Source organism: Ambystoma mexicanum, chromosome 9 (assembly GCF_040938575.1).
Source record: "Ambystoma mexicanum isolate Mex_15411 chromosome 9, UKY_AmexF1_1, whole genome shotgun sequence".
Taxonomy (NCBI): Eukaryota; Metazoa; Chordata; class Amphibia; order Caudata; family Ambystomatidae; genus Ambystoma; species Ambystoma mexicanum.
The window spans coordinates 1,013,910,019-1,013,922,036 of record NC_090931.1 but is presented as its reverse complement, the minus strand read 5'-3'; the positions used below and the strand labels follow the sequence as shown (position 1 = coordinate 1,013,922,036).

The window sequence follows — 12,018 nt, the reverse complement described above, 5'->3', positions numbered from 1 at the left end:
GAGAGGGAAGCTTGCCCTCTGGCGATTGAGTCTGCAGAGGGTGCGCAGCAGGAAGTGAAATCAAGCAAAGGTTTACCTTCCTGAAAGCTGTCGCACGCGGCTGGCATGCACCTGAGGCCCTTGAGGTTTCTGGTGGCTGGCATGTACCAAATAACCTCCAGAGCAGTGAAGGCTCCATTTCCCAATGGCATATGAAGCATTGAACTCGAAGGAAAGGTTTACTACCACGTGAGAAGCCAAATGAAGAAAAAGCCTGCAAGCAGCGAGAGGAGAGCCTGCCTTACCTGATGAGTTCACAGCTTGCGTGTGACCCCGCAGTGCTCCTACCCCATCCACATATGTGAGGAAAGTGTTCATCGAGTGAGAGGAGCTTGCTTGTGATTGAAAGAGACTGGAAGAACACTTTTGAAACGCACTATATCAAACCCAAGCAAAAGCTGTACTCGCGAGTTAGTGAAAAAGCGTTACAAAGTACTTTTAGTTCTTAAAAGCAGCAAAACCACATTAGACAAAAGTAAACAGACTGTGATACTACAAATGTGAGTTTTGGAAACCCCAACACTATAACAGGGCAGCATGGCAAAAAGGGAACAAGCATTGTCCAAGCCAAAAGAGAGCTATACCAGGCAATTACCAAATAACCAATATTGCCAATTGCAGAACAGGACCATTGAAAGATTGATAGACAGTGGCAAGTTTTGCTCGTATGTTAACCAACCTGTGGTGGAAGTTGGTGTGAACTCACTTTATAAAAGTCACAAGACAAAGGAAGGGAAGTATAAAACCCTTTTTCATATGTCATTGGTAACGTGCGCAGTGGGGAAGCAAAAGTCACAATGGATGCCATTCTGAGAGATAGAAAGATCCCGAGGGAGAGGAGATTTAATGTGAGAAAAGTGTCATAAAGCATTAAAATAAGTCTTGTTTTTGAAGCTGCTTTTTGCTGAACAATTTGAAGTTGTGGTAAAACATTCAGCAAATGAGATTGCACAGTAGTGGTTGTGAAGTGCTGTTTGGGCAGGGGAGTAAACCTGAACTATAACTTTTCGCAGGCCGTGGGAGCACACCAGGTGGAAGTTGAATAAGTGCTTAAAAGGGGGTGTCGACCAATACAATCTATGTTAATGTGAAGCTAAATATAATTGTGGCAAATCATCTTGACTGGGATACAATCTATGTTGTTGGTTTGTAACATTACAGGTATACCAAAGTGAATGGGAACTGCTAATCAACCAGTTGAAGCTGTTAAGGGTATACCAAGTTGAGATTTGTTGACAAGTTGTAAACTACTGAAGAGGTTGCATCAAGTCATCCTGACCGAGATAATTATTGTGACCAATTATCCATCACTGTTGACAAATCACAAACGACTAAAGAGGTTGTGGGAAGTCATTCTAACCAATCTCTTTATTGTGACTATCCATTGAGGTATTGTTCAAATAATGAAAGAAACATTCTATTTGGTGAAATTCTCTGTTGATGAAGTAAAGTTAAACCAAGTGGAGTTGCACATTTCGTTGCCAAAGTGGAACTATACCAAACAGAGCTTTTTTTAAAAAAAATGTTTGTCATATGGTTAAAAATAAACCCTTAACAAACGGATATATTTTTTTAAATGTCCAATATTTAACAAACTGATATTTTTTTTAAATGTCCAATATTTCGGCCAGGTGACATTGAGATTGTGCAGGGGAGGGGGAAGGGGAAAAGTGCGGGGGTAGGGGAGAGGGGGCAGGCAGTGCATAGGATAAAAAGTTTAAAAAAAAGACAATAAAGAACTAGTGGGGCCAGCTGGTGGAAAGTGCAGACATCAGGTGTCAAGTGCAGGGCTGTAGGGATAAAGAAACAGTCCCCGAGTGCAAGGGTTCCCAGGGGGGCAGTGCAGGTGTGCAACTGGCGGGCAGGGGACCAGGGCCCAAGATCAGAGAGTAGCAGGTAACCAGTGCAGTTTCACTTTCAGCCAGGAGATCCGCAGCGGAGAGGAGGATGTTTAGCAGACTCATCGATATTTATCAGACCAATCATTCACATAAACTAATATAGATTCTATGAAAATTAAGAGAGTAGTGAGACCAGCATGCCAATAGATGTTAGTTATCAATATATCTAAAGATGAATTGAGCTTCAGCATAATGTGCGTTGGTAAAATACCAAAAATGACTGTGGTCGAACTAACAATGGAGCAAATCCAGATATGCGAACCATGGTGATTAAGCCAGCGAAAGGCTGCACAAACGCTCCTTTTTGGCAGACTAGAAGCTTATTGCATAGTAATCAAATGCTGGACAATCCATTCACCATGTTTCTTGCAATTATTTAATAAAGTGATTTTCCAATAATATATCAACATCCGGATTTGTTAACACAATATGCCGCCTAGTGTTCCATGGGAGGAGTGTTTGTGAAAAGCTCCCATTTTCAATAATATGGGAATTGGGTGCCTTTAGGATTTGTCCTAGCCGTCAAGGCACCAGGGAGCCAAGACCAGTCCCTCGGGTTTACTTTGCGCCTTGGAACACATTTGACCTGCTGTAACTCTTAGTTGGTCATTTTCTCTTCACAGCGAAACAACCTTAACTTTAAGCGCTAGATGAGTCTTCACCCACATTTCCCACACTCAAGCGGAGAGTCGGGTCTTTACATAAGAAAAGGTCAAATCCTAATGTTCTAATGGCATGAAGGTCATTCATCCACAGATCCAGCAACATTTTATAGTACAGGTGTACAATTGCACAATCTGTTCTTCAGTGATCTAAAATGTAGAAAAACCCAGATGCTATAGCCTCAAGGGAAGACATTGAATGTAAGAACCTTAAAATATGAGTATGATTAAAAGTGATGTCCCTATTCTCAGGAAGAACACATTCCAAAAGCACTTGAAGACCCTGAACATAGCCCTCTGGCGGTAGAACCAAAGGAGATTCGAGCTATATCATGCCTAGTACCAAAGGGTATTGTGTTAGCAAATTCTAAACATAGGATTCTTCTTGAAGCTCAAAGCCCAGGGACCCTCTAAGAAGCCTGAAGAGATCATTCTCACGAATATGCTCATACCCAGCATCGACATATTGGTCATAAACCTGAGCTGCAGGCAAATTAGTTAATAGCGTTGATGGAGTAAAACAGAAAGTTATGGAGTTAGATGTTCATGCATTATGGCCATCAACCAAAGCAAAAGCTGAAGGATGGAAACCAGCGACTTTAGGTTGGGTAGATGTCTGAACATTGAGGAACAGGTTTAGGTAGCCCCAAAGACATGTTACATTTAATGGGGCCATTTAAGGAGCCAACGACCAGCACTTCATAATGATGATTAATTACATTTCCAGAGGAGTTAGATAATACACTTGGCTTCATCCGTAACGCATGGTCCTCAGGTAAACCAACTGCAGAGCCTACCCTAGGATTTAGCAAGTGCAGGGCCGGGGAATTAAACTCTGTCTCCTGGGGTACCAGCGAAGATGCTGGCACCCCTAGGGAATCATCTAATCTCTGCCTAATAGTTGCTCATGTTGTCTCCACCGCCATAACTTTAACAGGGCCCAAATTCACGTCCTTTAGTTAAACCTTTGATTTAGTCTCTGGTTCCTTTAGCAAGGTGCGAATACAGTTTTTTAACACTTGCCTACTCTGCGTGCACGGGTATATTTTACAAGACCAGCGCATGGTCACTGCCCAGCAGTACCTTGCAAATTGATCTCCAAAACACGAGGGGTATAAAAATGGCATTTAATTCCTCACAGAACACAAGGTAAAACAACGTTTCGCTGTTTTCACAGCTTAATCATGGAAGTTCAGGAATATGCCTTTAAGCCATGAAATGGGGTCTTAAATTTCACTAGGGCCTATAGATCAAGTCCAGGGAGAAATGTCCACTGTTGTAGAACGCTATGAATTCTTTCAGGATCTTGACAGCATCAAGTTAGACTTCTCTTTGCATTCCAGTGAATGGAGTTGGGTTTGAGCTGGCTTGCTGGGATTAAACAAGCGTCAACAGGTCGTGTATCGAAGAAGCTTGGAGCTGTTGGTCAATGCTACGTCAGCATAGCTCAAAGTCACTCGAAGCTGAGAGAGAGTTTATAAGACCGCTCTGAGGGGTGTTTTCAGATTCAGGATTTAGCATTGAAAATGATCGACTGGATCCAACAAAGTGGTGTGGTGCAGCTATGGCTCTTCATTCATACAAGGTTTTGACAGGGTATTGATCAAGTCGGATTAGCTCAAAGGTGGTCAAAGTTCACAATTTGTCAAAGACAGCTCCATTGTGTGTTATCAGAATCTCAACAGAGTTCTGAGAGTTCAAAACGGCTTTAAGTTGTTCAGTTTTGCATAACGAGACAAAGGCAGGTTTATGAATGCTTGGGGTGTTGAGGAGCCATTCACGGCATTGCTCGTGAAAGGCGAGTGTGCCTTCTGTGCTTTCCTTCCAAGCTAGGAAGTTTGCCTGGGACACTTGCAGGGCTTGCCACTTTAGCAGCCAAGTTTCTAGCTACCAATGCCACCAGCAGTCAAGATTTTCTTGCAGCAGGTTGGTTCCAATGTTCCCTCTGAAGAGTTTGGGCGAGTGATTTGCAATCCCCGTCAATGTCATCTTTTCCATCCAATTGATGCAACCTTTTTGCTGCCATTTACCTATCATGTTTCCAGTGAATCTTTCCTCTCATTGATTGGAGATGATTCTTTAAGATGGTTCTTAAAGCAGCACCACCAAAGGAATCTCAAATATGTTTCAACAATGGGCAGGTGGCTCATCACTTTGCCACAGTAAATTGGTCCATTCCATCCCTTCAGTAAGGTGCCAATACTTGCTGTTGTAACATGGATTATTTCTTGTCATGTTAGCTCCCAGACTGCCTTGTCTGCAGGATGTTAGGGGGCATCAGGAAGTAAGTGGGAACCTTGAAAGTCCAAAATGGCTTTCCTCTTCAACAGTGTGAATGTCTCTGAGATACAATGTACTCCCCCCCCCCTATATGTCCCAATTCAAAAGGACTCCAGTAGTTATCTCCCTGGTGCGACTTATCCTGATTGGGGTTTGGCAATTTTAACTACATTTTCTCATATGCCACTACATCTAACAGCTACAACGTCTATTTATATTCTATCAAAGAACTGCCACCAGGCAATGAGGAGATGCAGCTAGAGGTATCTTGGAACATGTGTGCCAGTACATTTAAAGGCAGCCGACGGCTGTTAGAATGAATTTAGTATTTGTTTGATTCCAGCAGGCTGTTTTGAGGAAGGCACGTGTTACTCTCTAGCTGCCATGTTCCACATTGTCGTTGCAGCTGCTGGTATGCCAGTAGACAGGGCTCAGAAGAGTATACGCGTGTGCACTATATTTTTCAGCATGCAGCAGTGGTGTCCGCTGAGCAGAGCCTAGTTTCTAAGAGCGAAACCGCCCTCATTTTACATAGCAGAAAAAAAAAAGGTTAGGATTGCATTCCCTGATAGGATACGTTATTTATAGCGTGCTTAATACCCAGAGGTTTCTAAGCACAGACCCGGGGATCGAACCTGTGTTGCTCCATGTCTTGCTTCCAAGGCAAGGCTTGTTTTCTGTCACAGACCTCTAGTCAAAAAGATCCACAGAGAAATGGTAATGAAATCCGATATGGTGACATGTGGTTTATATCCTGCCATCATTAGATTGTGACCTGATGTCATAAAAAAATAATGCTGTGGAGTAAGGACGATCCAGAATCCAAAAGACCAAGCAGACCAATTACCACAGTTCATGGATGCTCAGCCCTCTGTTTATGAGAGGTATAAATAGGGGAAAGACATAGCAGAGGAGAAGCTGTGGAGACTTTTAAGGGGCAATTCAGAGGTAGGTAATAAATGATGAAGTCTTGAGGCGAGATTGCTGTGATGGGTGCTCTCACTTTGGTGAGGCTAGCCCCTATTGGAATAATGCAGCAGAAAGCATTGGTTGTTAAAGTGGCCCTGAGACCTGGAGGGCACAGTGATTGATTAATACCCCTATCTAGGAGATTACTTACCCAGAGGAGTAAGGTACACAGAGGAGGCTGCCAGAAGATCGAGATATCTGGAGGGACATGATTGATATCCAGAGTGTGCTTTGAGAAGCCAGACCAACCATGAACATTGGAAGTCTGCGAGGAATCCTGAGAGGGAGCGAGAAGAAGTATTCAAACAAGTCCAAGTCAAAGCAAGACCAAGGAGTTGTGTACATGCTTTGGACCTTACACTGCATGTTAAGAAATGTAGTCAAAGTATGCAAGAAGAGAAGTGCAGACATTTATTCTGGTGAATGGACTGTATAAAAGTGCCTAAGAAAGGCTGTGTGGAAAGGAGCCCTGAGGCTGCATTATGAGAAAGATACTGAAAGTTCCAGTGTGTTCAACAGACATTGTGTGAGAAAAAGGAAATGTATTCTGGAAAATGTATGCATTTTGCAAAGAATCAATGCAATATCTTTTTCGGGAAGGAGAGAGGGTCTTCCCACCCCCCTAAGCGATACCGAACACGAACTAAATGCTAATAGAGCACTATAGCACATCCAAGGGGCAGGGATTGCACATAGAGGACAGTGCACGATCACCTTAGTGCATGCATTACAAGCCATATGGCAGATGTAGGTGTGAACGCTATCTTGATGACCAGCAGCCATCTTGGAAGTCAGGCCGAAGCACAGCAAACCGCATTATGTGTTAGTATTAGATCCCTTGCATGAGTGCAAACACCACCCCCACCCTTGCCAGGTCTCACAGAGTCTAAACGATCCTCCATTGTCCCAGAAGTTACAGGCCCTCGCGCCCTGTGAAGAATGCGCCCTGCAAGGTCATGAGAAGGGAGCAGAGCACATCTTGGCAGTAACCATCCCGACAGAACAGATAGCAATGCCCTCCTGCCCCCAATGATCCCCCACAAGAAATACATTTTTGCAATGCTTTCATCCATAGACCCCTGCATACCACAGGACCCTCCAAAACCAGTCCACCGACCATAAACCTTTACACCCCTCGATCGATCACTAAGATAAGAAGGCAAGGCTATCGCACCTTCATAAATGGGTCACATGATTTGTGCAGCGAGGTGCAGGGTGGCAATACATTATAACCAAAAACTGAGGTGGAGGACCTTGGGAGTTGCTGATCTGTCTGAGAGCGAGTGAAGCATGAGAGTTAGGGTGACCTCGGCTCTCCCCACGGCCCCATTCCGGTATCTTCCAGGTGCTTGTTACAATGATAAAATATCATTGTTTGTGTTAGTAGTCAATTAAATGTTAGGCCAAATTCACCTTGGATGACGAGCCTAGCAGTGCCCACGTGGAAAGAGATGGACAGATAAAGACGGACCAATAGCCTGGCATCCCATAAGGAGCAGGCCCTACACATATAGGGCTTCTCCAATCCGTGTTTTAGATGTGTACTATATGTCATGACGTCATAAATTACATCTTGTTTGGTTATAATATGCTGCAGGTCCCTACGGAACTCGGAGCGTTTGGCGGCAGCAGAGTTCTTTGCTGATGCATTTCTATTTTGTAGAATGGATTGTTATCCTTGCAAGTGTGTCTTTGGCCTTTTTCCCTACCGAGCTGTACTTTTTCTGGTGTGAGCGTGCCTTCACTTTTTAGCACAACAAATTCCATTCTGAAAATTTTAAGCAGTTTTTGTTAGCTTCTTTTCGCTGGTTGACCACACTGCCTCACCATTCTTTAAAACAAATTTGTTTTATTTTCATATGTATAGACTGCTTTATTGAGGTTAAATACATATATTTTGTTTCTTCTTTTTTCTGTTTCTTTTCTGTGGCACTGATGCAAATGGTTTGATGTTATGTAGTTCTGTGTAATTTGCATTAATATGATTAAACATACCGTAAAGATAATACAATATATTTTCATAGCTTCTGTGTTTGAACGTAGCTTGTTGGTTATCAACATGGTGGATTAAATGTAATTGCATCCTCTCTGAATTTAATGAGATATTTTCTGAAACCGTCCCTTAGGAACTGTTTGATATAACAATCCTGTACTATTAAAGACTCTGTACTGCCTAATTGGTATTCTGCAAGCAGGTTGTTTTCTGAGAAGCACTTTTTAATTTGTGTTGCCACGAAGCTCTCATTTGTTTTGACCATGAAGGAGAGGCCTGTGACGGAGCAGCACTTTTGTAGGGTAGGTGGATCATCCTATGGTTTCTTCTTTTTTAGAAGTGGGATAATCTGACTGTTATGACTGATCATGTAATTACCTAAAATGTGTTGATGAACTGGAGCCAGTAAGGGCCAATGCTTTATAGACAGTTTCTCCACTGCTGATGTCGGTAGGTAGTTGGTCCTCTGAAGAACTCAGACGTTTGATAAAGGTGACTGCCATTTGGAGGGATCAAAAGAGAAATGAGTGAACTTTTCCCACTTGGGCAAAGAAGAGCGGACACTGTTTGGGGTGCTGGGAAGCAGTTATTTTGAGCTTCCTTGTGAGAACTTTTCCACTAAAGAATTATGCATATTCGAGAACGGCCATGTAGATGACCCTTTTAGGAATTGTTTCAATCATGTCTTGCCACCTCCATCAATGTCTTTGCTTGACATTTTGAAGAGTGTGTGTTCATTCTCGTATATGAGGCCTTTATATCATAAATGTTTCATTTGTACTTCTTGTGTAAAGATTGTGGATTTTATACTTTTTTCAATGGGATTCTGGGTTTTTCTTCTTCCAGCAGTGTGCAAGGGGTTTATTTCTCATTTATTTGTGCCGAGAAGCAGGTTTTACTTGGAGTTTGCTGCGTTTTTAAAAGGGTTTTTTTGTGGTGATTTGGTTTACAAAACCTTACACATTCAATATGAAATATCACATTTACCAAAATTGCTTCTTTCTTGTCATGAATGTGGATTATTCTGTATTAGCACCGGTGGGAGACACACCAGCCAATCAGTTTTTCTGGAATGTGGCTTAATATGACAATTCGAGCCCACATTACATTCTCGCCACTTGTACCTTTCCTGCGGGCCAACATCTTATTTTCGGTGCTTTGCCACCACAGGCAGCATGTGGTCTCCATGTCCCTGCATTCATGGGTTCCTGATTCCCCTGCACCCATGCCCCAATTTACGGGTCCTCTTCATATTCACTAGCTCCATGATGCAGTCTTCTCCCCCTGGCTCCCATTGAAATAGTAAAGGGCCCCTTGGCTGAGCTCCCTTTACTAGTATCAGGAGTAGCAGCCTTGTTTTGTTTTTAATGGAAATATGCATGCAGAAAATGCATTGATAAAAGGCTGTTGGCACATTAGACTTTTCATTGAGGTTCTAATTCCGTTAACGGCTGGGGATGTAGGTATTACCAGGGTGGTGATGCCCCCCACCCCTCTTTAATTTCAGTAATTCTGTAATAGTGACTGTCCTGCACAGCTATGGCAAAGTCTGATAATTTACAGAGGAGTAAAAGCATGGTCACTAGTAATTCATCTGAGCGAGATGAGATGCTATTCAAAACTGTCGTCAAATGAATTGCTCCTCTTCCCCCAGAAGCTCACTGTCTCCAGAGCTCTGGTTCTCTCTAGGCTGGACTACAGCAACAGCCTCTTTCTAAATCTGCCTGATTCTACTCTCCGCCCTCTGCAACTCATCCAGGACAGGACTGCGAGACTTGTCCTTGGCCTCAAGCCCAGGGGTCGTATCTCTCCAGGACTGGAAACTCTGCACTGGCTCCCAGTGGCTGCCAAGGATTAAGTTCAAAACCCTCTGCATTGTCCACAAGGCCTTCTAGGGCCTGGGGCCTCAATACCTCCAACTCTCTCTACCTAAATATCTTCCTTCTCAAGCTCTTCGCTCATCTGCCTCCAGCCCTTTCAGGGTCAGTCGCTTCTCCAAACAACGAGTTGTTGGTATATCTCTTTCTTCGGCTGGGGCCTCCCTCTGGAACAGTCTCCCTGCCTCCCTGAAACTTGAGGAGAACCAACTCCGGTTCCGGAAGCACCTCAAGACATTCCTCTTTGCTTCTGCTTTCTTTCCTCCGCTCCCCTGCTGAACTCCTGACTGAAACTGCACTAGTCACCTGGGGCCACTCTCTGATTTCGGGCCCAGGTCCCCTCCCACTCCAGCTGCACACCTGTACTGCCTCGCGGGCAACCCCTGCACTTGTGGGCTGTTTCTGTATCCCGACTGTCCCCTACCACCTCTTGACACTAGATGTCAGCACTTACTCCTGCACTTGCCACTAGCTGGCCGCACTATTACCTATTGTTTTATGTATTTAATTTATTGTTTTCTGTTGATCCTATGTATTGAACTGCTCCCTCCTCCGCCCCCCTCACTTACCCTTTCCCCCCCTCCCCTGCACTTGCGCGATCTCAATGTCACTTGGCCTAATAAGATCGTTTTCTTTGTCTTCCCTCTGTTCCCCCTCCCTTGCCTCATCACGCCTTGAAACACTTGTGTATAGGCGCATTATAAATGCCATATTATATCTTCTGCATCTGCAGCTGAAATCTGTAATTTCTTGACAACTAATGCCACGTGAATGGCTAATACCTCTGCAGATTAAATGCCCAGCATTGATAACTTGCTTTCTCGCTTGGGATGTGTGACCATGTCACAGGCAAGAGACTGGTTGGGAGTGGGTTAGAAATGGGCAGCCGATTCCGCCACACCACTCATGATGCAAGACTCTAAGGTGAGAAGTGAGGGACATCCCCCAGGTTTCTGACTATCTCCCTAGTCTGAAATTCAGGCAATTGCCTACACTCCCTTTGAAATCTACTGACTCACAAAAAGAGTATAAGACTGTTTATGGAACACAGGTAAAGTCATTCACAGGTATAACCTTGGGTCCTGCTTCCTTCGCGCTTTGGGGATCTGCAGGATGCCAGTAGAGTAGTCAATCTGGAAAGATACTGCAAAGCAGAGATTGGATGACAACAGCAAATGGGTCTATGGAGTCTAATATCTGAGTCAGTGGGCAGTCTACTGGGAAATGCCAATTAGCTGGGGAGATTGTAGTTGTAGTCCTTTAACTGCCTACTCAATCACAGTGCACTCTCTCCTGACGCACACATCTGACCTTCATCTCACAGCTAGGAGGCGCAGTACTTTCACTGCATAATTATCCAAGTGTGCTTACAGTCACAAGGAGGTGGCTCTGTTAAACGTTGAGGGACAAGTGTTTAGTTAGGCACAAGGTGTAGAGTATAGTATGGCAGAGGAGCAAAAAGTTGGAGAGTAGGGGAGAGTAGCAGGATAAGAGTATAATGGGGAGAGAAAGGAGGCGTTGGACAAAAAGGAGAGAGTGAACATGTGGGTGGGGAGGAAAATAGGAAGTTGGAGAGTAGGCATAGAGCAGGATGGTAATAGCTAATGTAAAGGAGATGCAGTAGAGAAGACAGGAATAGAAAAGAGTTGAGGAGGAAGAGAAAAAGAAAGCAAGAGTGACGAGGAGGAGAGATGTGCGAGAGGAGGAGAAGCTGGAGGAAGGACAATCATAAAGGGATTAACGCTAGAATCTTTGCAATATGAAATATCTTGGTGTTGTGGTGGAGAAAGCTAAAACCCTAACAGAAACACCTAGCCTGGTGTTACATAGAGGGCAAAGCTGTGAACAACCTGATATGTTGCCATCTTCCCATGTGAACAACCTGATATGTTGCCATCTTCCCATTTTCCTTATGGCCAATGCCACCTGGAGTCGAAGTGGGTGTACCTGGTAAGGGAGTCCAGGTGGACCAATACATTACCCTGTTAACTTCTGCAATGACCATTAAAGAGAGCAAGACAAGAAAGAAGTGCAGGACACTAAATATCCTAGGGGCTGTGAGAGACTGCCACCCAGTTGACAGTTCTAAACTAATGGAAGAGATGGAAGGACTTAGGACTAGTGTCATAAAGAAAGCCAAATGAACAGTTGTGATTCCACTAACAAACTCTGTAAGTTCAGTCCAAACCTCATTCATACAGGGTGAGGAAAGACTATTTACGTGTTTCCAGTTGATACTTCTTGAATGTTGCAAAGCTGTGGAGGTCTTCAAAAGAATTAAGTTAAAAAGTTATATG

General features: G+C 43.8%; 1 protein-coding gene across 2 annotated transcripts in view; it reads left to right on the top strand.

The window, feature by feature from the left end:
* The window catches only part of XIRP2 (xin actin binding repeat containing 2), a 1,616,993-nt gene that overhangs the window by 810,430 nt on the left and 794,545 nt on the right, over positions 1–12,018 (top strand). The window lies entirely within an intron of this gene.